The sequence below is a fragment of the Bactrocera dorsalis genome, chromosome 2, assembly GCF_023373825.1.
Source record: "Bactrocera dorsalis isolate Fly_Bdor chromosome 2, ASM2337382v1, whole genome shotgun sequence".
Taxonomy (NCBI): Eukaryota; Metazoa; Arthropoda; class Insecta; order Diptera; family Tephritidae; genus Bactrocera; species Bactrocera dorsalis.
The window spans coordinates 18,891,513-18,918,051 of record NC_064304.1 but is presented as its reverse complement, the minus strand read 5'-3'; the positions used below and the strand labels follow the sequence as shown (position 1 = coordinate 18,918,051).

Here is a 26,539-nt window from a genome sequence, read left to right as displayed (position 1 = left end):
CCGCGGCTGCGTCTTAGGTGGTCCATTCGGAAAGTCCAATTTTGGGCAACTTTTTCGAGCATTTCGGCCGGAATAGCCCGAATTTCTTCGGAAATGTTGTCTTCCAAAGCTGGAATAGTTGCTGGCTTATTTCTGTAGACTTTAGACTTGACGTAGCCCCACAAAAAATAGTCTAAAGGCGTTAAATCGCATGATCTTGGTGGCCAACTTACGGGTCCATTTCTTGAGATGAATTGTTGTCCGAAGTTTTCCCTCAAAATGGCCATAGAATCGCGAGCTGTGTGGCATGTAGCGCCATCTTGTTGAAACCACATGTCAACCAAGTTCAGTTCTTCCATTTTTGGCAACAAAAAGTTTGTTAGCATCGAACGATAGCGATCGCCATTCACCGTAACGTTGCGTCCAACAGCATCTTTGAAAAAATACGGTCCAATGATTCCACCAGCGTACAAACCACACCAAACAGTGCATTTTTCGGGATGCATGGGCAGTTCTTGAACGGCTTCTGGTTGCTCTTCACCCCAAATGCGGCAATTTTGCTTATTTACGTAGCCATTCAACCAGAAATGAGCCTCATCGCTGAACAAAATTTGTCGATAAAACACATTTCGAACCGAACACTGATTTTGGTAATAAAATTCAATGATTTGCAAGCGCTGCTCGTTAGTAAGTCTATTCATGATGAAATGTCAAAGCATACTGAGCATCTTTCTCTTTGACACCATGTCTGAAATCCCACGTGATCTGTCAAATACTAATGCATGAAAATCCTAACCTCAAAAAAATCACCCGTTATTTCCAATATCAACACGGCCAAAATCTTCTTCAGCTTACCACAGCGGAAAGTTTTCCAGACAGTTAACAAAAAGAGAGAGGTAATTTTTATGCAAACATTTTTTGTACTTTACAACAACTTCACGTATATAATTGCAATTTTTTTTATTACAGTTTCTAGATAGTAAGTCATTGCGGCCACTGTGTGCAAATGTTTTCAGGCAAACTGAGAAGAAAAGGTGACTGAACTGAGAGACTACGCCACATAGGCCAGCGGAATGAAACACACAGAAGGTAAATAGAAACTGTGGAGTATAGAAGTTATGAGCTCAAAGGATCATAAGCACTTGCCACATGCATTTGCATACTTAACCTAAAATAGGTAACCATATGAAAATATGTGTGCCTGAATGTGCCATCCTATCAGTTTTGTGCAGACGCAGCGGCTGAAAAGTGATAAAACTCAAAAAAAATAAGCTTACTTTAAATTTTTTTCAGGTTGCGCATCGCTGTAGCCCTACAAAGTTATGATACAAGCGCAAAAGAAGTGTTTCGCAAATACTCAAATGCAGTTACTTGCTAGTTAGATACTCAACACTTTGACTAACAAACAAATAGAAAACCATAAGCTAAATAAAGCTTCCCGAGGTTGCTGAAGTGCGGCAAACGTTTTCTGATTCTCATTATAAAATATTTGTAGTTTCATTTAAACTTCGCTGAAATGCGAATAAGTTGAAAGCAAATGTGTGGCTGAGCGATGAAGAGATTGTTCGAATTTTTTAAGTTAAAAAATTTTTAGTTTTAAAATTAAGAAAGTTTTGCACCAAATTCGTTTGAACTATTTCAATTTAAAGTTTGTATTATGAAATTAAAAGTTAGGCTTTTATTTCGCTGTGGTTTTTTCGCTAAGAGAGCAAAAAACGTATAGTAGTAGGGAAGAGAGTCAGAGTAAGCACGCTCCTATTTTTATTACAATGTGACCAGCTGTTATTATTGGATACATTTATAGTTTGCAGCAGCAAAAAGCCAAAGCTTACCGATTAAGTTTGAAAATTAACATCAACACAGTTTATATTCAATAATATATTCACTATAAAAAAATATTAACTTCGGTTGCACCAAAAATATAATATCATTCAAAAACACAAAGGATTCCTAACAATGATGCCTAAAGAACAAATTCCAATTTCTTTAAAAAACAAACTCGAAAGCATCTTCTTTTGGAAAGTTATAGAATAATCGCGGATTATTAGAGACCAACATGTCTCCGGAAACGGTCCATAACTCAACCTTACCTATGCCTTTTCACTTTAATCTACAATTATTTCACTAACGGGCAGATACGTACCTTCAGGCTTATTTATGTTGCGGAAATGTTTTAATAACTTTCGTTAACGTCTTTGTGACAGGTGAGAAACTTTTAGACTAAGAACTTTCATTACAAAGTTCAGGCGCATGTGGTGGTAAAACTTGATGACATGAGCAAAAAACATTCAAAAACCGTATGTGCAAGGCTCTTGTTAATTATGTGCAGGTGGATGTGTGGTTGCTCGCGATTAGCATTTACTGCCACAGCGGTGGTAATCGGAATTATTATCTCAGACAAGTAATTTACATTCATTAGTTTGACAGCTTTGCTAATTGCTCTCAGGCCAAATTGTGGTTGACAGTTCCCCAGCTGTGCATAAGAGACTGAATTTGATTGATTTTTTAATTTTATTTTATTTTCCTAAAAAATATGTACTTTACATAGGTAACTTCTAAAATTTCTTATCTGAAAGTTAGCTTGAAGCAAATCTGTTATTGCTCAGCCTGCGCAAATGTAATTGCATGATTATTCTATATTTTTCGCCAAATCCCAGCATAACATTGCATTTTACATGAATCAGCTGTTTACTTCTAGTAGAAAATCTTAATTATGACAGCACTTTAAATTAATGCTTTATTTGTGGCGGTAGAGAGCACAAAAAACTCCCATATTAAGCTAGTTGTATGTTCAAAAGTATACAGAAATTGCTTATTAGAAAAACTTTATAAAACGTATTAATTTGAAGCCCAAAGCAAGCCCGTTTTGGTCTCCCACAGAGATGTGATAGAATACATATGCTTTAACAACAAACTTTTGAGTAAAAATTGTTTAGTTTAGTCTTTAAAATCTTTGTCGTCTTCCTCAAAGTATTTCATTGCTAAAAACAGTTGTTAAAATTATTCAATTTTAGCCTTCAATTGCTTCCAAGACTTATAGCCAGTAATAATACGATTCATGACATCCTGGTATTCGGAAAGCACCATTTCACAGACGGAAACGCGACGTTAGTTTTGGAAAAATTTGTGATTTCGGAACCAATCGCGCTTTCACTTTTCTTAGGCCCAAATGATCTTTCAAAATGGTTATTACTGATCCTTCCGAAATTCCAACGATGCCAGTAAGATCTTTGACTATCAAACGTCGAGCTCCCAAGCTAGCAGTGACCTGATTTAACCCATTTGTAATTCGCAGACGTACATAATATATTTATCAGTGGATGCTTCAATTCATTTCCAATGACTTTTACTCCATATTTGTCAATCACTCAACTCCGAATGTAAGGTGAAAAGTAAAAAGTTTTCACATTCGCATTGTCCAGCCGAAAAAGTACCATCTGCTTATACTAGTTAAGTACCCGTTACGCCTCTTTTGACCATAAGCAAACCAACATGTAATCTCAATCTTAATTCGATTTCAGGTGCTTGCTTCTTCAAGCTAGTTTTCTAATGATAATGTGTGCATTTGTAGAAGTGTAACAACTGATGAAGATTGATAATTCTTGTATATTCTTTGCTTGCCATTTGGGAATTTTGCCAATTTTCTGGAAGAGGATACTATAAAAGATCTAGTTGCTAATTGTTCAAGTGATAACGAAAATAGTTTTGGTTTAGACTTGAGTTGGCATTTCCTATAAGAATTTGCGGTATTTCGACGATATCTATTTTTTTAGTAATCTGCTCTTAGCTTTGGTAAATCTGGATTATGTAAATAAAAGGTGAACATCAAGTTTTCAAAGGTATAAAAAAATTATAAGCCCTTTCAGTATATTTTGGCGAAGAATTTTGTTCGGTATTGTCTTAAAAAAACCTGCACTGAGTTTCGGATCTATGTAAGTCTCTTTTTCTCATATCACTAACTCTACAATGAGGTTGCAACGACGACGGTGAAAATATTACTGCCAAAAGTATTAAAAAAGTTAGACATGGACTAGCGTGTTGCTTTCTGTGCTACTTGAGCATATAATGCAATCCAGCTACAATTATGCAGTCATACTAAAACTCGCACACACACATTCATAATGCATATGGTACACATACAAACTGTTTGTGATGCATCAAGCGCGTGCCAAGCTGAGACCTAAAATACCTTTTTGAAACTTTGTTGGCATTTCGTGGTTTTTTATTGTTAACATCGTTGTTATGTTATTTATGCTGGTTAGTGGCGAGTGCTAGACTGCATGCTGTGCCAGCTTTTGTATTCCTTAAACAATAAGATGAAGTACATTATACTTTTTAAAAATTTACGGTTTTTAATAACTAAGCTTAAATAAATTTAAAAATTGTCATATTGTCGGGAATAATATATTAATTGCGGATGACAACCCGGCTTATCCATAATATTAGAGAGCAATATGACGGCTGCAGTATGTCAAAATCTCCAAGCAAAAAATTTTGGTTAATACGTTGAACAGCAATACCTTTCGAGTTGATTGCGATAAATCACCTAAAAAAGTATATTAATTAAATAAAAGTTTGTATATGCGAGGAGTTTTGAGGGTAAGACAGATTTGATAAGTACGTGAAATTCTTTCCGCACTGAGGAGCTGTTACGGAATAGAACTGAGTCTCATTTACTCAACTGACCCCATACATATATTGTGAACTACCTAAACTTTTCTAAAGTAAACAAATAGATTCTAATATAGTATTTTCACTTATTAGATCGTGACTAAAAGTAAAACTACTGAAAATGAAAAATGATTGTTTCCACTTCCAATCATAAAGGTTTGCCAAAACCAGCTTCACATTTTCATTTTAAAACGTCGTGAAATTTCAAACCTCACAACAAGCTTGATTCATATTTTTAGCAGCTCACAGTTCAATTTTACATAGGGCCGGAAACCTGTGTGGCCAATGGCCTAAGTCTAGGTATTACTTCGGTAAGGTGGCGTCATGACGCGGCCGTGTGGCGGCAGTACGTGGAAATAAATGGAATGTTTTGTTGGCTCTAAAATACATTATACATTTTAATTCATTGATTTCTGTATAAATTTATAGTATTTTTGGCATGCAGAACTTAAAATATACAATAGATTGCGCTCTGTATAAAGTTAATTTCAACATAAACGTAAAAGTAATATTTTCCAATGTTTACCATCTAATTTGCAGCATTTTTAGTCGAGTAGGCATGGGAATTGCAAATGTAAAATTTGTTTATTTGGTTTATTTATTTTTTACTTAAATGTGATCAGTTTAATTATGCTTTTGGTAGTAGTACTGTTGGCAACAAATACTAGGACTTTTTAAATTAACCCATTCACCATTCTGCATAACGCTTTTCTTTCATGGGCAAATGCATTTTTCCGAAAAGGAAGAAGTCGCACGGTGCCATATCAGGTGAATGCGGGGAGTGGTTAATGGTTAAAATGTGATTTTTGGTCCAATAATCGGTCACAATGATGTCCTTCGAATGTTGGATTCTGAGCAATTTTTGGTCGTCAGTCATTTGTGCGGAGCAAACCGTGCACACACCTTTCGTAAGCCCAAATGTTCGGTCAAAATTCGATAAATCGATGGAGATTTGGAGATGTTCAATTCCATTTCCATGAATTTCAGTGATGATTTCGGCTGATTTTTGATGATTTCAAGCACAGTTTTCATTGGAATTTCGGATAATCATGGATTTTGATTGGCCCACATCATTGATCGTCATTTATGTTCTCACGATCACTCTGAAAACGTTGAAACCAGTCGTGTACACTGAAACGTTTCGGTTGGCTCTTTGTTCGAAGCTCATTTTCGCACCGGTAACACAGACATACTGAAACTTAAAACGTAATAACTTCATTTCCTATCTATTAAATCTAATGAAATTCTCACTGGACAATCGATAAATATAGCAGATTTTAACGCTCCAGTCGACATATAGAAGGCGCTACCAGGGGGAGCTAGATTGAAATAGTCCTGTTTACTTTGGAACGCACCTTGTATTTCAGTTCCTATCAGTTTTCCATCTCAATTAGAGACAAAAAAATAAATTTGTTTTACATTATATAGTACGGAGGTCAAGCTTTCTGTTACTGAAAAGTTAATTACAACATAACATATGTAATTGCCATTAACTATCGACATCTATCACTTGTATTAACTGCACTGCTCAAGCTCGTACTTAAACTCTGTCAGAGTAATTAATTTTATATACCGCAAGCAATAAGTATGGGGATAAGAGCAACTAACTGTTGACAGTTTAGCCTATTTAAATAAAAATATTTTGGCTGATATCACTTGTCAAACTAGCTTGCCACTTAGAACTTTCGACTTTTCACTGCATTCTTTTCACGAGCCACCAACGTCGCGTACACTATTCGTAATCGAGCTCTAGTTGTTTCCACAACTCCTCGGTGCCTCTCAACATTTGTTCACTCCACTTTTTATCTTTTCTCCGTGTTTGTTTTTAGCGGCGGCAAATTGCGAATGTCATCAGTAACATCATTAGCTAAAATAGTCGAAAAAACCAACTAGCGATGGATGGATAGAAACAGACGTATGCCAGACGGTAGCGTAAAATAAGAATAACATTGAATTGTTTTTGGTAACTAATGCTACCATGTTGACTGCTTTTATTTGTCCTCATGGCAGCCAAAAGCTCGAAATTGATATCTTCTTCAACACCTGGCTGCATTGTTAGTTCTGAACTAGAGCATGGAGTACGCTTGAGGAAATGAGGTTGTAGTTTTTGAAACGGGTGGGATGAAGATTAGGCAGTTCCTAAAATTGATTGTTATCTGGAAAAAATTTATAAAAATGAAAATGGGAGCATTTTTAACTTAAACTTAATTATAAAAACTTTTATACTGCATGATAACTACCAACTCTTCACTTTCACTGTTCACTTTTCTCTGTGTTTGTTGTTGTATGCTGCAAATTTCAAATTCCGTCACCATCATCATTAGCGTAAATTGCTGGGAAAATTAAATGGAAGCTAGAACAAATATTAAACAAGGAGGATACATCGCCATGGATGGATGGGAGCAACTGACGGCTGACAGCTGACAGACGGTAGAGTAAATGCGACATTAACAGCAAATTGTTTGTGCTAACTAATGAGCAACACATATTCTACGCTGATTGACTGTTTTTAGGTGCATGTGTAAGTAAGTTACAGTAACTCGAGTTTTTATTATTGTTGGTGAATGGAACTTGCAGTACCTAATGTTTTGTTGTTGATATTCTGTTCACTTTTTACCTGCAGCTCCTCTTGGCAACTAAAAGATCGAAAATTATTTTCAATTTAGTAGGTACATAACTGTGTCATAGTATTAAATTGTAGCAAGGAACTGAGCTAGTGAACTAATGCTGCGGATTTTAAGTCTGGCGAAGTGAAGAATATGCGGGTTTTCTTGAGTTTGATTTTGAGATCGAAATTTTGTCAAAAAATTTTGTTTTGCTTATTATTTCGACTTATTAACAACTAACTAGATTTAACATTACTTTAACGAAATCTGTTGAGTTTTTTTTAATTTCAGAGGATTCAGTTCAGAGATATAGTGGTCAACACAATATGTCCTTTTTGACAGGAGCTGCCTGAAATATACGGTAGTTCCTTTCCAAATAAACATTTTTAGTAATACTAAGTTTTAAAATACAATTAAACGATACAAATTTTCTCAGAAATTGTGGAAAATTCGCTTTTGTGGCCTTCTAACTGTATATAACCTCTTAAGTAATATTTATTAGCCATAGAAATGTTTACAATTAAAAATTTGGCTGTGAAATATATTATTAATCTTTCAAAAAATTTATATTCTCACATATTCAAAATCAGGTATGCCACGCCGCACCGTAATCCCACAAGGCCTGTGTACTTGTTGAGCCAAAAATATAGTACTATTATTACTCAAAACAAAACCAAAACAAGAAAATCTCTGTGGTGGCGACCCACTGATCATTAACGGCAATAAAACTATCGCTTGCTACAGTCGCGTCCATTTATTCAATATAAAAGGAGTCCTGCGTTCCTTAACGAATTTTTAAAAATTCATTTGGAGAGGGACACTGGATGATGAATTAAATTCCACTCATTAAACTTATTATCATTTTACCCCAACATATAAGTATATACAAATACAAGCAAATCAATATATATATAATCAATTCATACTGAATATTATTGAGTAAGAAAACGCTCGTTTCAGATAGAAAAAAGGAGCAGTACCAAAGTTATTAAATGAGTTCATCGGTATATCGTGAATAATAATCCAGGTAAATGTGGGCCACAATAACATGGAGTGTAAAGTTTAATCACTTTTTAGGGCAGTGGCTAATTACAATATTCATTTGTATGAACACCTATCCGCCACCGATTCATTTTACAGCTATTTATATTGAAATATATGACACATAAATGTCCATGCATTTTTTTTATCAACATTCACATTGTTTACGATACAGTGGGCAAAAGCACACAATTCAAAGTTCATTTAACAGTGAAATACTTTTCTCCCTTTGGCAGTTACCGCATTCGTTGCTGCTGTACTCTTAGATATATATTTTAACATTTCTATGTTTTTGCGAACCTTTACCGACTTGCATTTGCTGCACACACACACACAGAATAATGTAGTCCATATTCTGGCAGTGAGTTAAAAATATGCATCTCGTTGAGCCGCAACTGTCACGTCATTTAACGGGTTCAAGCGTGTTCCGGTTGGAAGTATAGGTATGTAAGTACGTTGGGTAGCGCTTAGGCGAAAAGTCAGCCAAGCGGTGCCTGCCGGCTTTGAGTACTTAAATAATTGATGCTTTCATCCACTACACATGTTGCACGTATTACATGTTGTATGCGCCAATGGGACACTCTAACAGTAGACGGATATCAAGAGATGTGCCTATGTGCGATTGTGTTCATTGAAGATATTTGCATCGGATATTTCAAAGTGAAGTTTAAAATGCGGTAAAGAATACGGAGTTGAGAATAACATTGAGGACAATCTCAATTTTTGGAAATTACGAAAAGGCGCTCTGCGCTCTGCTATTTAATATTTTATATATACGCTTTCCAGCACAGACCATATTGTAATAAAAGTGTGCGAATGTGTGAAAATGTAATTTGGTGCAAAGTAGGTTAAACAAACACCGTTGAAAAACACTTTTAATGGTAAAATATTTGCTGGAACAGTGGAGAGTCGCAGTATTTATTAAGATTTCAGATAAAATATTTTGCTAATAATTTATTACTTATTTGTTTTGAAAATTTTCTAAATTTAAATAATAATTCTTACATTCTAAGCTGAAAGGCACAGTTTAGCAGTACTATATAATGGAATCAAGACTCGAGCAAAACCTGCGCTAAATTATGTGGCACAGCCTCCATTTAACCAAGCGAGGAGATTGCAATGGATGCTGTGCGTAACAACTTGATTTGTGATATTCTAAAGTCAAAGGTAAAACGAAAGCGTCCCGTGCCTCAAAGAAAGCGCTTTCTTGTGAATGCGTTAGAAAAAGTCTTTTCTATTTATTCCGCTAGTTTAGGGATAAAAGCAGTTCAGCATGTCACTGATATCTATAACTGAGGAAACAAGTTTACGTAAAAGTTGTCCCTGCAATGCAGTGTGGCCACGTTGCAAGCCTGGTGCCAACGGCGAATTGCAAACACTGAGCCCTAAACTGTTTGCTGAAAGGATGAAAGTCAGGTCGCGAAATTTTCTGCTGACTCGTTTTATATGTTTGCATTTGGTTTTATATCATTGGCACATGCATATTTCTTCCCCTTGGATACCTGAAACTTTGATGCTAAAAAGCTAGCAAACACCTGCGCGTGTCGCTCTTGCTTGCCAATTCCGAAGCTCAAACACATACTGGGTAAACAGTTTTAAAAAAATAATTAAAAAGTAAGCAAACTGAAACCTAAGACTAAAAATGGCATGCTAAAAAGTTTCCAGTATTCTAACAAACCGTTTTAAATGTTATCCGGAAAATTCCAACCATCACACATTAAAATAACTAAAAATAATAACAATAGAAAATTAATTTTTTAAATTACCAAATTTTAGTTTAATTTAACTTCAGAAAATGAATTACAATCAGAAAATTTCAACAGAGTTGTTAAACATTTGAGATTTTCCTGCGGCTGTATACTAATCAAGTAAAGCTAAAACATGCCCAATTAAATATAAATGTCACGTATACGCAACGAATGTCAAACAGACCTCGTAACATTCTTTCGCATGGTTATTTGTAGGCAGAGACGATAAAGAAATGAGCTTTTCTTCCGCTGAGATGGTGTGTATACATAAATATGTGAAAAGTAATGTCATTGTAGCTGTATACTTGTATAAGCACTTAGTTAAGTGTTTATGTTTAAATAAAGTTTTACTTGGCTGGATTTGCTTAGCGCAAACAATAATTAGGCAGCAAATAAACATCTATTTGCATAAAATGCTTCCGTAACATGCAGTTGCGTGTACTTATACTTACATGCACATAAGACCAAACTCATTGCTGCTTTTTCACTTCTTTATTTTAACAACTAGTTAGCTATTTGAGTTTCCACGCAAAGGATAAACTTTTCGGCACATTCAATTAGTGCTGACTTCATGCAATTTTGATTTATTTCAACAAAATTATAAAGAGTCAGTCTATTTTTGCTAGCGTGTATTTTTTAGACTTTAATATAAATTTATGCGTGCTATAATTCTGGCGTGTTTGCAGGGCAAGGCCTAACACGAACTGGCGAATTCGTAAGAGGGCTACTGAAGGGAGCTGGTTTTATTGAGACGTTAACCGCACGCTATTGCCACTTAATTAGCTGTAAAGCTTACTTTTATTAAAAAATATTTGCATAGACATGACAACACGTAGGAATAAATAGTTTTGCTTGCAGACTGGAGACTGGATTGCTCCCGCCGCATGCTAGTAATTGAAATCTAATCGCATATAGAATTACAAAAATATTCCTTTCAGATGCGTAACTTGCGTCGCCATTATGGATTCTCAGCTAATGATAATGATAATTTGTTTCTGTATGCATTATGAATTTGTGTGAGTGAAAGGCACAATGAAAGCAAACCGAACGTAGCATATCTCCGAATGGTTGACGTTGCAATGCTGTGTTGCCAAAATAGATTACAAAGAATCACAGAATTGTATACGGTTGCCCAGAGTTCTTCGTTCTCTATTTATTTTAACCACTTGACGGTATGGGTGTCTTCTCAAACTAAACAAAAGTCACATGACGAATTTTTGAACATCTCGTATTTTAGGCAGATATACTCACTTGACGGGCGAAAGAAATGGAAATGTGAAACTTGGTTAAAAATTATGTCGAAAAATTTTAACTCGAAATACAAAATAGGATCCCATCTCACATAAAAGACAATAATCACACATCTATCTCTCTAACTGCAGAAATATACTGTCTCAGTAGTAGTGTATTGTCGCTCATACTAAGTGCAACTTGTAGCATGAATTTGGATCATTCGTAATTAAGTGGACACAATGGTACGTTGCACGTGTTGTGACAAAAGCTATTAAAAAGCCACACACTGACTAGCTCGGGTTATAATAGGCAAGTCTCACGGAGAAACTAAATATTTGCACAATGTTGCATAATATATAACAAAAATGTCATAACTTGTTTAAGAATAATCATGCCACAAATAAATATATTTCTCCACTTTTTTTGCAGCATAAACAGCGACGCTTTCCACTAGAACTTTTGATATTAAGTTACTGTTTTGTATTTATTTATTTTTCATAAAAGCAATACATTTATATTTTTAATTGTATTAAACACAAAAATTTAATTATAACACGCATTTGAATTATGTACTTGCAAAACTCATTTGCAATGAACAAAAATGTGTCAACAATTGCATATTTGTAAATTGTATAGTAGTGACATTATTTATTAACCTCAAAGTCCCACTTGCCAGTAATTTGAATATTTAAAGCAAAAGTAATTTCCTAAAATCTTCAGTAGACTCTCCACCTCAACAATTCTGTCTACAATAGCCGGAAGTAGCAGGGATGGGCGTTGCCCTATGTGTAATTTAACCTGTTGATAGCTAACACTTCATGACCAAACCCGCAACCTTCCGTAACCACTTGACACATTGCCCGTTTAATTTACATAGTTATGTGTTATATTATACGTCATAAGCGAATATTCACCTTAGATATTTACCGTTCGCAAAGTTATGCAGTGGTGTATGAAATAACTTCTTTATGAACTATGCCAAATATGTATTTGTATTTGTCAAATTGTCAATACATGCTCGTTAATGCTTACACAACTATGTAAATCTATTTGTATATAACCTAGAAACCACTGGCCACTGTGTTTTACAAGCGCAAGTTTAACTTGTACACTGCCCAAAGTTAGTGTGAAAATGTTTTGACTACGTTTTTAATTTAACTTTTTGTTGAGGTTTCCCCCAAAAAGTGAGCTTGGTGACCATATACGGAAAAATGTGGTTAAATACTACTCTTAGATGTCATATTATACTCATAAGGGTTGTTATTAACCGTAATAAGTGGGCTGTAAGTCACGCAACGTGAAACAAAAGCGGAAGCATTGCAATGAGCGATTATACACACCTACTTATAATATTCCCACAGTCAGCATTATTTGAACATTCCATGAGTTTATTATTTATAATTATTATTTTATTGTGGCAACCGGTTAGTGAAATCTGAAAGACTGAGTAATTCCTGAATACTCGTAACATTGAGTTAAAATCATGTAAATGGGCAGTTTATTTAAAAAGCGTGACTCCAATTAACACCATATGTGAGTAAGGCGAAGGAGAGTCCACTTAAAGAAAAAATTATGTCAAGGTCAAACCTCGAATAACTGTGCACACATAAGCCTAAACTATATTTAGATAACAAGCTCTATAGCACAGTAAAATACTTATTTATTGCGATGGTTTGATATAAGGTTTATATAGAATAACTCTATAACTAACGGGTGATTTTTTGAGGTTAGGATTTTCATGCATTAGTATTTGACAGATCACGTGGGATTTCAGACATGGTGTCAAAGAGAAAGATGCTCAGTATGCTTTGACATTTCATCATGAATAGACTTACTAACGAGCAACGCTTGCAAATCATTGAATTTTATTACCAAAATCAGTGTTCGGTTCGAAATGTGTTTCGCGCTTTATTTTGTTCAGCGATGAGGCTCATTTCTGGTTGAATGGCTACGTAAATAAGCAAAATTGCCGCATTTGGGGTGAAGAGCAACCAGAAGCCGTTCAAGAACTGCCCATGCATCCCGAAAAATGCACTGTTTGGTGTGGTTTGTACGCTGGTGGAATCATTGGACCGTATTTTTTCAAAGATGCTGTTGGACGCAACGTTACGGTGAATGGCGATCGCTATCGTTCGATGCTAACAAACTTTTTGTTGCCAAAAATGGAAGAACTGAACTTGGTTGACATGTGGTTTCAACAAGATGGCGCTACATGCCACACAGCTCGCGATTCTATGGCCATTTTGAGGGAAAACTTCGGACAACAATTCATCTCAAGAAATGGACCCGTAAGTTGGCCACCAAGATCATGCGATTTAACGCCTTTAGACTATTTTTTGTGGGGCTACGTCAAGTCTAAAGTCTACAGAAATAAGCCATCAACTATTCCAGCTTTGGAAGACAACATTTCCGAAGAAATTCGGGCTATTCCGGCCGAAATGCTCGAAAAAGTTGCCCAAAATTGGACTTTCCGAATGGACCACCTAAGACGCAGCCGCGGTCAACATTTAAATGAAATTATCTTCAAAAAGTAAATGTCATGAACCAATCTAACGTTTCAAATAAAGAACCGATGAGATTTTGCAAATTTTATGCGTTTTTTTTTAAAAAAAAGTTATCAAGCTCTTAAAAAATCACCCTTTATAATAATGTCATATATAATTCAATATTGTTTTTCCACCTCCACTGCACACCATAATTCAAAATAAATATTTTTTTGTTTGTAAACTGCATGCAAATGAATGCTCAACTGCTGCGTCATTTAAGGTCAGTCATATCGTATATCCTGGAAAAGATGTCGCATGCAATGATAATATCACTTTGATAGCTGATTTAGAAATACCCCAACAACATACAATTGCATACAGCTAACTTTTACTATTGCCAACAAAAAGTGCAAAATTACAGAGTGTAGGAGGTTCTGTACGAATAGACATAAGCTGAATAATATTTCATGTAAGTGGATATGGGTATTCAGTCACTTTGCAGCTAGGGATACAAGCAAAAAAAACCAAAATCAAAGTGTATTAATATTTTAATTGATATTCAGTTACGGACTATAGTAAAAGATGGTAGCGGAATAAGTCTCGGTTCTGATTTATGAACAATTGGTCATCGAATAAAATATGGTTTTATCCTTTATTAAAATTATCACGTATTATGTTGTTGTAAAATGAAAATATTGATGACGTCAATAATTTCGAATGTTATAGTATAAGTTTGATGAAAATGTATTATTGAAATTTCAAGGAAAAAAATATGCATGTTTGCTATTTTATTAAAGTAATTCTCTACTTTTATAATTTTGTTATATTTTTATACTCTCGCAACATGTTGCTACAAAGTGTGATATTTTTTATGAACAATTTTATCTTTTCATTGCTGTGGCCGCGGGCTTTTTTCCATTAAGTAGCTTAAAATTTATTTCCTACAATTAATAAAAAAAAGTTGTAGTGATTGCCGATCATTAAGTGCCGCAATTTTTTGCAGCTGTTGAGGTAGTGCAGCATAAAGCCCAGAGAGATTAAAACGAACATACGAAACGAGCAATCGTAAATTGTGCACTGATTGTGCGATCGTTAACAAAAAACTATTAGTATATATTTTACGCTTTTAAATTTATGTTTTTGCCAGTTGAGAGGAGAATTGATTGCTTTTTGTACTCGAAGCCCGCAGCTGAGTAAATGTAGAAAAATTATTTTTTTGGATCAATTTGTACTTTAAATATCTTCTTTACTGGCGTAGGCACCGCTTACGCGATTATAGCCGAGTCAAGAACAGTCGTTTCTTCTCTTCGCTACGTGGCGCCAATTGGATATTCCAAGCGAGGCCAGGTCCTTCTCCACTTGGTCCTTCCACCGGAGTGGAGGTCTTCCTCTTCCTCTGCTTCCTGCGGCGGGTACTGCGTCGAATACTTTCAGAGCTGGAGTGTTTTCATCCATCCGGACAACATGACCTAGCCAGCGTAGCCGCTGTCTTTTAATTCGCTGAACTATGTCGATGTCGTCGTATATCTCGTACAGCTTATCGTTCCATCGGATGCGGTATTCGCCGTGGCCAACGCGCAAAGGACCATAAATCTTTCGCAGAACTTTTCTCTCGAAAACTCGCAACGTCGACTCATCGGTTGTTGTCATCGTCCAAGCCTCTGCACCATATAGCAGGACGGGAATTATGAGCGACTTATAGAGTTTGGTTTTTGTTCGTCGAGAGAGGACTTTACTTTTCAATTGCCTACTCAGTCCGAAGTAGCACCTGTTGGCAAGAGTAATCCTGCGTCGGATTTCTAGGCTGACATTGTTGGTGGTGTTAATGCTGGTTCCTAAGTAGACGAAATTATCTACAACTTCAAAGTTATGACTGTCAACAGTGACGTGAGTGCCAAGTCGCGAGTGCGACGACTGTTTGTTTGATGACAGGAGATATTTCGTCTTGCCCTCGTTCACTGCCAGACCCATTTGCGTTGCTTCCTTGTTCAGTCTGGAGAAAGCAGAACTAACGGCGCGGGTGTTGAGACCGATGATATCAATATCATCGATTGGTCCGAGTCGATGTTAGGACCTCGGAGCGCACGCACATCTAAAACACTGGAGACGTGTCTTCCGTCTATCACAACATGATCGAACTTTAAATATGCTACCTTTTAAATAAAATATTCAATCATTTCTCCTGGTATTTAAGTTTGTGAACAAGATTATTTAAGTTCTATTAAAATAAAATACAGTCAGTGTATGGATCACCGTCTGCAAATGTCAGTGCAGCCAATGCATGACAACTGCTCATAATTGTTTCGGTAAAGATGACGGCAGCAGACCTTTTGATTTTGAGTATATAAATTAACCCAAAGAATACGTGTGCTTACGTGTATCGTATTGTTGCTGAAAATTGATTTTCCCTATAAAATAATGTGGCAAATCGTTCTTTTGCATGTTCTTGCAATTATTATAGGATTGTATATAGTGGCCTACTTTAACTAAGACCTATAATTATTTTTATTTTTTATTCTCTGTTGAACAAGCCATAGATTAAATAACAGTATAATAGGTGCACTCCTATTAGGTCGTTCATAAAGTAATTTCGTTTGATGACAACAGCAACTGGTTTATTTTTGTATAGTAAGGTCTGTTAGCAAAAAATGTTCTAAAATTTTCGGGAATAGTTGTTTTGTACCCTATCGAAAATGGAAGCTCAAAAAAAGAGTGTTCGGCACTGTTTACTGTTTCAATATAAAAGCATAAAAATGCATTTCAAACAAGAGGAAAATTATGTTATATGAAGGGAGATGATATGTTGACCGAATGCTGATGCTAAAATTGGTTCCTTTCAACAATTTCCATCTTGAATATAAATTGGGTGATTCACACATCTATGGGTAGCTCTAACATTTTTTTCATACCTGCTAACTATTGGAGGGGGTATCTTGATAGGCAATTTAAAATTGCAAAATGTCTGGCATAAAAAATAGCGGCATAACTGAAGTGTTGATAAAAAGGTCTATTAAAATTTGAGATATACAGAAATCTTTTCGAAGCATTGCACAGAGCAATGCAATATTTAAACGGGAACGATGAATACATACATATATGCGTACAATTTCAAACTGATCCTTCCTGAAAAATAATAAAATTGCTAAATATTGGGAATGGTAGAATAGAACTGCAATCAAATACACAATGCAATGAATTAAAACTGGCTCATTTATCATTCGATGAATAATATACCACGGGCATCCCAAAAGACTGATGCCATAACCTTGCCAGCCGATTTTTTTGTCTTTCCACGCTTGAGAACCGTTTCTTAATATGCAGTCCATTGGACACGATTGATTTCACTGATGCACAGCCCAAATTCAATAGTATTTTTACCTCAAAAACCAATGCTTTCTTAACGCACGAAATGCTTTTTGATTCATTTTTGTTGTTTCATCAAAATAGAAATCAGATGGTATTAGTAGTACTATCTTTGTATCAGCCACAGTAAAACGTAAGCGGGTCCTCTAGTGTTAATATATAATTTTGTATGTGGAATGAGCAAAAAATAGAACGTGGCGATTAGATAGATAAAATACTGGATATATGAGAGATATTTTTCGATCGCACTCAATACAGTATACTAAATAATACGAGCTCACTGACGTTGCGGTCGTAGTATTTTTGCTTAAATTTCTATTAAACGCCAGCACAAAACTTAATAAAAAGTTGCTTTTATTTGCTTGTTTTGCTATTTATGAAAATTCATTACACTAATTGAAAAATATTAACTTAGCCTTTATGTAAATACCACACATACATACAATACATATTTCTATGTCTTTCCATTAATTGGGGTGGCGTTTATTACAATTGTTCTAGGTAGACCAATTTGACACGGAAATGTTAATTTGCACAAAGTGCAAATAATAATTAAATTAAATGTGGCAACAATGTCAATGGCATAGCACTGTGTGTGTACATATATAAAAATCTATATGTGACTTGTGGCTCTCTGATAATAGTCCGGTTATTTTATATTCTAGTGGCTTCACTGGCTCATTCGTTGACATTGTTTTACCTGTCATTATCCGAACTAATAATATTTTATTTGACAGTGACTTCTAAGTGGGTTTCCCATAATATGAATCCTTTGTTTGCGCATGAGGCGGTAAAATTGTAGTCCTTGCTTAAGCCAAATAGTAGAAAAGTTTTTGAAATTGACAGTAATTTTGTCCTAATTTATTACTTATCGGCAGAACCAGACCCACTTTGCTATTTTAACTAAATAACATACGAGTAATTCTATTTAGAAATATTATAAGTGAGTTAGCAATATATTGTAAAAATCGTTGGTTAAAAATAATACTATACGATAAATAAGCAATTAATTTTTTTATTAATTATAAAAATATTTATTATGGCTGATTAAAACAAATACTTATGCAGAATGTACAAATTCCATTAAATTTATTGCTGAATTTTGTGCACTGCCTTTAAAGGCTTTATGGTATTTGCTTGCAATTTTGTTATGCCCTGTTATTATACCGATTTGAGTTTTATATAAATATAAGTTGAATTTGGCAATTGACAAAAACAGTTTTACTTTTATTAGATATAAACTTCTCGAGGATTTTGGTTATATACTTACTTCCTGCTGGTTCCTCCTTATGAAAGTTTTCTTTTTGGCAAATACCAAGTTGATTGTTATTTATCATCAACTAGAAGTATAAGATTAGTGAATCAGGTTGTTTCTTTAAAGCAAAATTGTTCTTTCCCACCTTTACTGCTAGTATCTTTGGCGATGTTTGTGACCACAAGCGGCAATGTTCACTTGTCACCTTCTTAACAATTTATGTGCATCAGTAAGTAATGCCAATAAAATAATCAAAATGTCACATGTGAATGCTAAAAAGGAAAATTTGGACTACATACTTACATTACTCAGCTGGAATAAGGAAGCAATTAAAATCAAGTGTAAACGTTCGTTGAAAATCTGAAAGAAATGACAAAACCAGACATTAGAAGCAGTATAAGTAGATAATGCGAGGGCAAGCAACTGTAGGTAATACATTACCACAAATTCTGTTGTCACTTATGTTGTTTTATATAATATTTGTGTTTTCTCCTCATAGAAAAGTAGTAAAACGCAAAACCTAACCAAGGCAGCGTGCATGTTCAGCAATGATTTTGTTTTCTTTCTTCCATCGTGTGCTGAAATTGTGGTTTGCTGAATGATATTTAATTTAAAGCTACAACACCTTACGAGATGCCATACCCCACACAAATCGATTTGTTTGGGTGTAAACTGTTTGTAGGTTGTAAAATGTATATGTACATATATGCAAGAGAAGTTTTTGAAGTGTATTATTCTACGCTACGTATAACGCTACTTTTCATTGTTGAGAGCTAAGATGTCAAGTAAGCCTATAAGGCTTATATAATAATCCTCCATTAAGGAATTATATATTAAATATATATTTCTCATCAACAATTTGTTTTATAAACAATTTAAGGTCGAAATTTGGTCAATGCATAACGATCAAAACAAACCCGACAGTTTACCTATATCGCACACTTCACACCCTTTCCATTCAAAGAAATACAAACATTCATAAATGACAGCTGTAGCTAATCGTTTTGTTGCAGTATTTAAGACAAAAAATTAAAGCAATAATAATACTGCAAAACTTCAATATTTAAGTTATGGGCTCTGATAGGATCTGAAGATTTTTCCAAGTGCTATGATAACTGTCGTTGGCATAAATTTATTGCAGCAGGAGGGGTTTACTTTGAAGGAGATGAAATGGACAAAATTCATCTTTCAATTTGATCAGAGTAGTATGCCGTACAAAGTCACCCGAAAATTCGATTAGCTTTATATTAGGTATATGGAAGCTCAGGGAAGTATTGACCCTATTCAAAGCATTCTCTATACACAGAATTACTATTGTCAGGAAAGGTTTCTGAATTTTATTTTTATATATCACGCATTGACAGATAATTTCGATCAAAAGTCAACTACAGGTACTAGGATCCATATATTTGATACCTAGTGGCTTGAACAGTATTGGATGGATTTTGGCACTTTTTGCTCATAATACATACCATGATGAAATTATTAGGACATAATTTTGTCCCGTTTTATCAATTACTTCTTGATTCAATTTCACACCATAGATAGGAGTTCTTCTAATATTTGCGCTGGGTAAATTTGGTCTTTACAGCTTAGGTTTTTTTAAATATTTTGCCCGCTGGTTCATCCTGCTACTGAATCTATCTCTATTTTTTATAGATGTAATACAGTTAAAAATTTTCGATTAAGATGAAAGGGCTTAACTATATAACAGAAATTAATCTTCGCGAAAAGCATCTATAAAATTTAGCAATGCATCGTATTTTATTCAAATTTCAAAAAAATTAACAAAAACTCTCAAATAGTTTTACAGTTTTGCTATTCCCTGCAGTTAAATACATTTTCATATTTTAGGTATACTTCTACGAGTTTTTTTAAAGCATAACTTTCTGTCACATTATCACAGTTTGATTTTTCTTTTGGAGCGGGATCACGAGCATTTGACGCTGAACCCTTTTCACAGATAACATGCGCTTGTCCTCTATAGCAACTATTATCGTTCATTGTAAAGCTATCACCTTTAAGCACAACGTGTACACAATCCTCCGCATTTCCCGCATTGTTTGGTTCGTCCTTCGCCCAGAATGTATAGAGCATTGGACGTCCCCTATTCAGGGACATGTATTGTCCCTCTACCGGCAAATCGTTGCTACTTGTCCAAGCTTCCATATAATTTAACTTTTTTACATTTTTTAAGTATGAAAATAAAGCTTCCTTTTCAGCCAACGATTCAATCGTCAGCAATTCACTGTCCTGAGAACGGCAAAAATGAGCAGCTGCGAACCAATTCAACTACAATGAGAAGACAATGTGAATAAAAATATTATGGCTCTGTGGTATTTCTGTTTGAGTACCTCTGAGTCCTTAAACACCACTTAGTAATACTTGCTACCAATTTTAATGAACTGGTCTTGATCTGTAAAATAAAAAATAATAATAGTTGAAGAAGTAAGTGAATAAAATTTCTACTACCTTTTTGAACCGCAGTAAATACGGAGGAGTTCATCAAAAGAAAGATTAAAAAAACGTATTGTGCTTGATCCATCATTAAAACGTTACGTTTTTGTTCAGGTGTGGGCGCGTCTAGTTGATACTGATGTAAAACATCAAATGAATTTATTGCAATTTTTATAGACCATTTAATCTCAGTCACAAATCTTCTCACCCGTAGGCACAAGCCGTAAATTTCTCTCACAAGCGATAGGCATATTTACAAGGCGGTGTCAATATTCTCGTTAACCCCACCGAAAAGAGTCTATCGCTTATCGCAGTTCGTGGAGGGTTTAAACAAATATTAAAATTATTGCAAACTATGTTTATATACTATAGCAACTTGTTTGTACAGAGCATAATAATTTTGTTCCCCTAGCGGTTTTACATATCACCTAAAACTAAGCGAGATAGATATAGAGTTGTATACACAGAAATGGTGAGGATGACGAGACAAGTTGAAATCCGGTTGAATATCCGTCCATTCGTCCGTGAACCCAAGCGATAATTTCAGTAAAAATTCAGTTATCTTGATGAAACTTGGTAATCAAGTTTCTTAGATGCTCGGTCGGTTGCACTCGAACTTAGCTCTTCCTTACTTGTGTTTCTTAATTCCTTGTTATACATTTTTCCAGCTACCTTTCGTTGTTCTACGCTGAATCTTTTCTAATAATCTGTGCATTTCGTAATTCTTCTGAATTATATTGCTAAACAGCGAATAATATGTTCGAAAAATATAATTCGCAGTAGTTGTGTCTGAGTGGAAAACAATGCAGCCTTATCGTCAATAATTGTTAAAAAGTTAAATAAAATTTACTTCTAAATTCAAACACACTTTTCTACTCTGTTGCTTTCTGTCAAAATATTGATTGTAAAGTGGTATCCGTGTGTTCGGATTGACATATATAAACAATTTTGCAAAAAAAAAGTTAATATTAATTTGCAGAAGTGCTCTGACCCTAAAATTAGAATGCATACTATAATATCTGAATAGACTAAATTGTGTAAAAGTATGTTCGTATTATTTAATTTACTTTAAGTTGATATGAGTGCTATGCTTATAAGAAGGTGTTTGAAAATAATTTGAAAAAGTCACATGCTATACATTTACCTTGTAAATTGTCTGACTATTTATACCCTGGACTATAGTAAGTAAGTAAGTAAGTTTGCCACGATGTTTGTAACACCCAGGAGGAAGCGTCGGAGATTCTTTAAATTATATTATATGTATCGGCGTGACGGGCTGAGTCGATTTAGCTATGTTAATCTGTCGGTATAATCCAGTCCCTCAGTTTTTGAAATACCGCTCTCCCATTTTGTAACCATTCTTTTCTCACGCAGAAACTACTTCATCGGAACCGCCTGAATGAAAGAAATTAGATGATTGTATGAAGAGCTTTCAAAATTTGACACGATAGCGTTAAGAAAGTTCGCAAATATTATTGCGTAAAACATGTAATAAGCTTTAAATGATAATTTCTTATGCAATTTGCTATTAAATGCATTAAGAAGAACATTCAAAAAAATAAAAACAATTTAAACTTGTACAGAAAAATCTGTTAGAATGATATTTTACTAGTATACTGATCTAGACTTTTTGGAAGACACAAAAAGGTCTGAGCGTCGCAAGTATTGAAAAAGAAAAACTGTCGTTGATACTTTATGAAGCCTTTATTGCTGACTGCAACTTGCAATTCAATTAGAGCGTGAAGCTCAACAAGAATAGAAACAAATGCAGCATATGTCCCTTTTCAAAGATATTTGCGGTTAGAATGATAATGATGCACATATAGTATACTTAATCACCAGCGGCTCCATTAAAAGCGAGTTTGTATGGAATCCTGCGTAATTCACTTTCAGCAGCTCAGCATCGCAGCCTGTTTGAGATATAATGTAGCAGACTTATGATCTTTGAACAATAATAATGTAGCAGCCATATGATCATAAATCAGTTAAATACTTCTCCTTGTCGGAAATATCATTAAATTTATTTAAACTTAAGAACACTATATTTATTGATATTTATTAATTTTTTAGTCTTAAAGGAAATGAGACATCACCAAGTTTCATGCTGTCGTCCGACCGTAATTTGACACACCTTCGTAGTTCCGCTCGGTTGGTTGACTCTTCCACTGGACTAATCAAAGCGTGTGAATGCAATGTCCCTTGGTAACATATGTGAACCCTTTGGCTTTGACACCGGCCGTTGTTCCAAACAAAAAAGAAGCAGGCATGCAAAGGTTGCAGGCAAGCCACAAGAATGAATAACAAAAAGTGGTGATTTCGGTCAACGAAGATATAATACCCTTCACAAGTATACAAGTTTTCCAAATAAGAAGTTGATTTTGGTCAGTCAACTTATATGACTGCTATATGCTACGGTTGTCCGATCTGAACCATTCTTTGTAGTTTGCAGTGTTACTTTAAACAAAAATCCGTCAGAACTTTCTTGATGATATCTCGTCAAATGAAAAGGCTTTCCATATCACTTTATTTCCATCTTTCAGCATATATGACAGACATATATATATATATAGTGTACTGAAATCAACGGTACCGGTAAGTAAGTAACTTCTTGGGGTGAGGAGAACGTGGGAAAATTTCCAGAATATCTCTAAACCAAAAGGACTATTTGCCGACAGACAGATAACTCAACTCAGCTTATTAGCATGACCATCTCTTATATATATGTTTTGCAAGGTTTCTGATGTTTTCTGTTATAAATTCATCATTATTAAAAAGTAATTGCTCTGATTATTTTTTATAACTAAGCTGAGTGAATTTAAGGGTATATGCATGCATTCCATGATTTGGATTTATACTTTCCAATGTCGAACAGCAGATTTAATTTATACCTATCTCAGCAGGTGAATGGAGCGGATAAAGTTGAATGCACAGCTCAGCGAGATGTCATTTAGTGAAATGCAGCGGTATCTTGATTAAATATGGCAGTCTCTTTAAACAATTTGGTTGTCTTACACCAAGTTTAAGATCCTTTATATATTGTGGACTGAGATGATGACTTGATATAGTTTTAAAGTGAAGCCCTGCCAGTTTTTAACAAAGTACCTATTAATTATCTCCGTTATAAAAATCACTTGCCATGATTTATTAAAGAGCTGTTGCTTTTGTGTAAGGATTTTTAATGTTTAAACAGATAAATTGAGTAATAAAGACATACATTAAATTTAAGTATCTCTCTTTCATTGCGCCTATGTTGATATTTGATAATAGATGTGGGTATTTATTTTAACAGCTTCCTTTTTTCATTTCAGTACAAATGCAAACAATTCAATTCAACGCACACACATACAAACACTTATGAAAGAAGGCTCATTTTCACTGCGCACACATAGAGCAATGACATCAATCGTCCAGACCCAGAGAAAAGCAAGCACGAAATGATGGAGCTGAGGCCAACAATAATTTTGCGGTTGTGCCGCTGAAATTGAAACTGAGCTCAACGGGGGCATGAGCAGGTGGTTTTGTTGACACACAAATCGGGGAGTGAAAGGAGCAAAATGAATATATAAAATATACTTTTGTGACTTTTTAAAGTAGTTCTTTAACATTACACTTGAGCTTTTCAGAATAACCAAATATCCATTCAACTCAAAGTGAAAAATGCAAACGTGTTGCCAGGAGGTGACGCGTCTAAAAGGCTATAAGCCAATGCTGATGAATTATGAGTATACACCAATGAAAATTTCTAGAAAATGAGAAAAAATGTGCTGCGCTGTCTCTAAAATATTTTTTGAAGTCAGACCTCTCAATCGATCTTATTATGTGGTATTTTTTAAGGAATCTCCGCTGCTTTTGTAATAACAAACCTAATCAAGTTCGTAGTTGGATGAATAAGAGCTTAGTTGAAAAGAAAAGCGTAAAAATGCCTCTGCATAATTAAATGATTTCAGTCACTTGACGGGAGAGAAAAAACAAAACGCGGCAGGTGCTTTTGTAGATTAACTTAGTATAAAAGAAGAAGTGATGAGTTTTGTCTTTAGAAATGGTGTGCATGTAATTTACTAAGGAATTCTAATTTCACAGAAAAACAGTTCCTATGCGCTCAAAATTAATTATATTAACATCAATTTGGTGATCAATGAGAATGAAATGATGTTGCTTATACGCCATGCCCACACTTTTAATTCTTTAAATTGCTTTACAATGGGCGCAGATAGCGAATTTTTTGATGTATTTTTAATAAGGAAATATTTCATTCATTTTTTTTGTTGAAAATTTTGTCTCAGATTTCGCTGAAAAGGAAATTTTTAAAGAAATAACTTTTTTTCGTTTAGGAATACTTTCGATTCAAGCAGTTCACATGTATTGATTCCTTATACAGTTCTTTTAAGGTTTCAGTTTAAGAGGTAAAATATGCCTAAGGGTTTCAGCCCCTCACAAATAAATCTTCTTCTTTACTTGCCAATTCGTATTCGAATATTGGTGATCTTATAACATTTAATAATATGTACACTATTAATAAGCTTAATAATATTATAATAATGTAATGTTTACATGTTAAATATATCTATTGTGTATTAAACAAAATAAAAACAAAAATCACAGATTTTTAATTATCGCAGCATATTTCTCTCTATCTCTCGCCACATCTATAAGGTTCTGGATTCCTGTCCATTGTCGAATGTTTCGAAGCCACGGAAGTTGTTTACGACCAACACCCTGTTTTCCTTAAATTTTTCCTTCGATAATTGTTAGTGGGAGCTCATATATAGAGTGCCTAATCCTAGATAGGCTGCTTTTCTCTGTTTTATAGTCTTTAACAACTTTCTACTGCGGTTCACTCTTCTCAAAACTTCACTGTTTGTAACTCGATCTGTCCATGGGATTTTTAGTTTTAATAAGTCATAGCTCGAAGGTCTCTAGCTTGTTCAAATCTTTGATTTTTAGAGTCCACGTTTCCAACGCAATATTTTTAATGTTTATACTTGTACTCCTATGTAGCCATGTATGTGCTATGTCTGAACCATTTGTAATCAAGCTAACCGCATTTGGTTTCAACTTCATTCAGCACAGCGTTGACTGCTCATTTCATTCATTTTCTCTGCGAATTCCATCACAATCATCAGTAGCTAAAATCGTTGAAAATTGAATTAAATGAATGAGAAAGCAAATGCATTTCAAAAAACGTTGAATGGATGGCAGACGGTAGAGTAAAAGCAAAACTATCAGTAAATTGTTTGTGGTAACTAATGAAGTCCCATATGTAGCAGAATGAGATTGTCGCTTGCAGTGGTGCACCCGCTTACTATTTTTGTTAAGGAATGGTGCATTTGTCACTGCATTGTAGCTGATACCCTGTTCATTTGACAATTAAGAGCTCGAGATAAAGATTTTTCTTTGTCAAATGGCTGTTTCATGAGTTCTAAACTTCTGGCAGAGATTCACATGGTGGACTGAAGATAAGAATTTTGGGAGTGGTGGGATAAAGAACTAGTTCCTCAAATTGATTTTATCCCTTATAGAAGCTGTGACTTTATAATCTCGAAAATATGCTATACACCGTATTTTGAAGAAATTTGTTATAATAAAATATACACTTGATGTTTAAATTGGCTATATGATAATTAAGTATTATTAAAATTAAAAATATTTCATATTCCTCAATAATTAGACCTTAACTATTATTAACTATTTATCTCTCAA

General features: G+C 34.7%; 1 protein-coding gene and 1 long non-coding RNA gene across 2 annotated transcripts in view; both read right to left on the bottom strand.

Moving 5' to 3' along the window:
* LOC105233783 (kelch-like protein 20) overlaps positions 1 to 26,539 on the bottom strand; it is a 229,579-nt gene that overhangs the window by 176,000 nt on the left and 27,040 nt on the right. The gene's annotated exons all lie outside the window — the stretch shown is intronic.
* LOC125776868 (uncharacterized) lies at positions 20,588 to 20,998 on the bottom strand. Its single transcript, XR_007422040.1, has 3 exons — positions 20,855 to 20,998; positions 20,737 to 20,798; positions 20,588 to 20,674 (listed from the first exon to the last, which is right to left on the bottom strand). It is a non-coding gene; the product is annotated as an uncharacterized LOC125776868 (long non-coding RNA).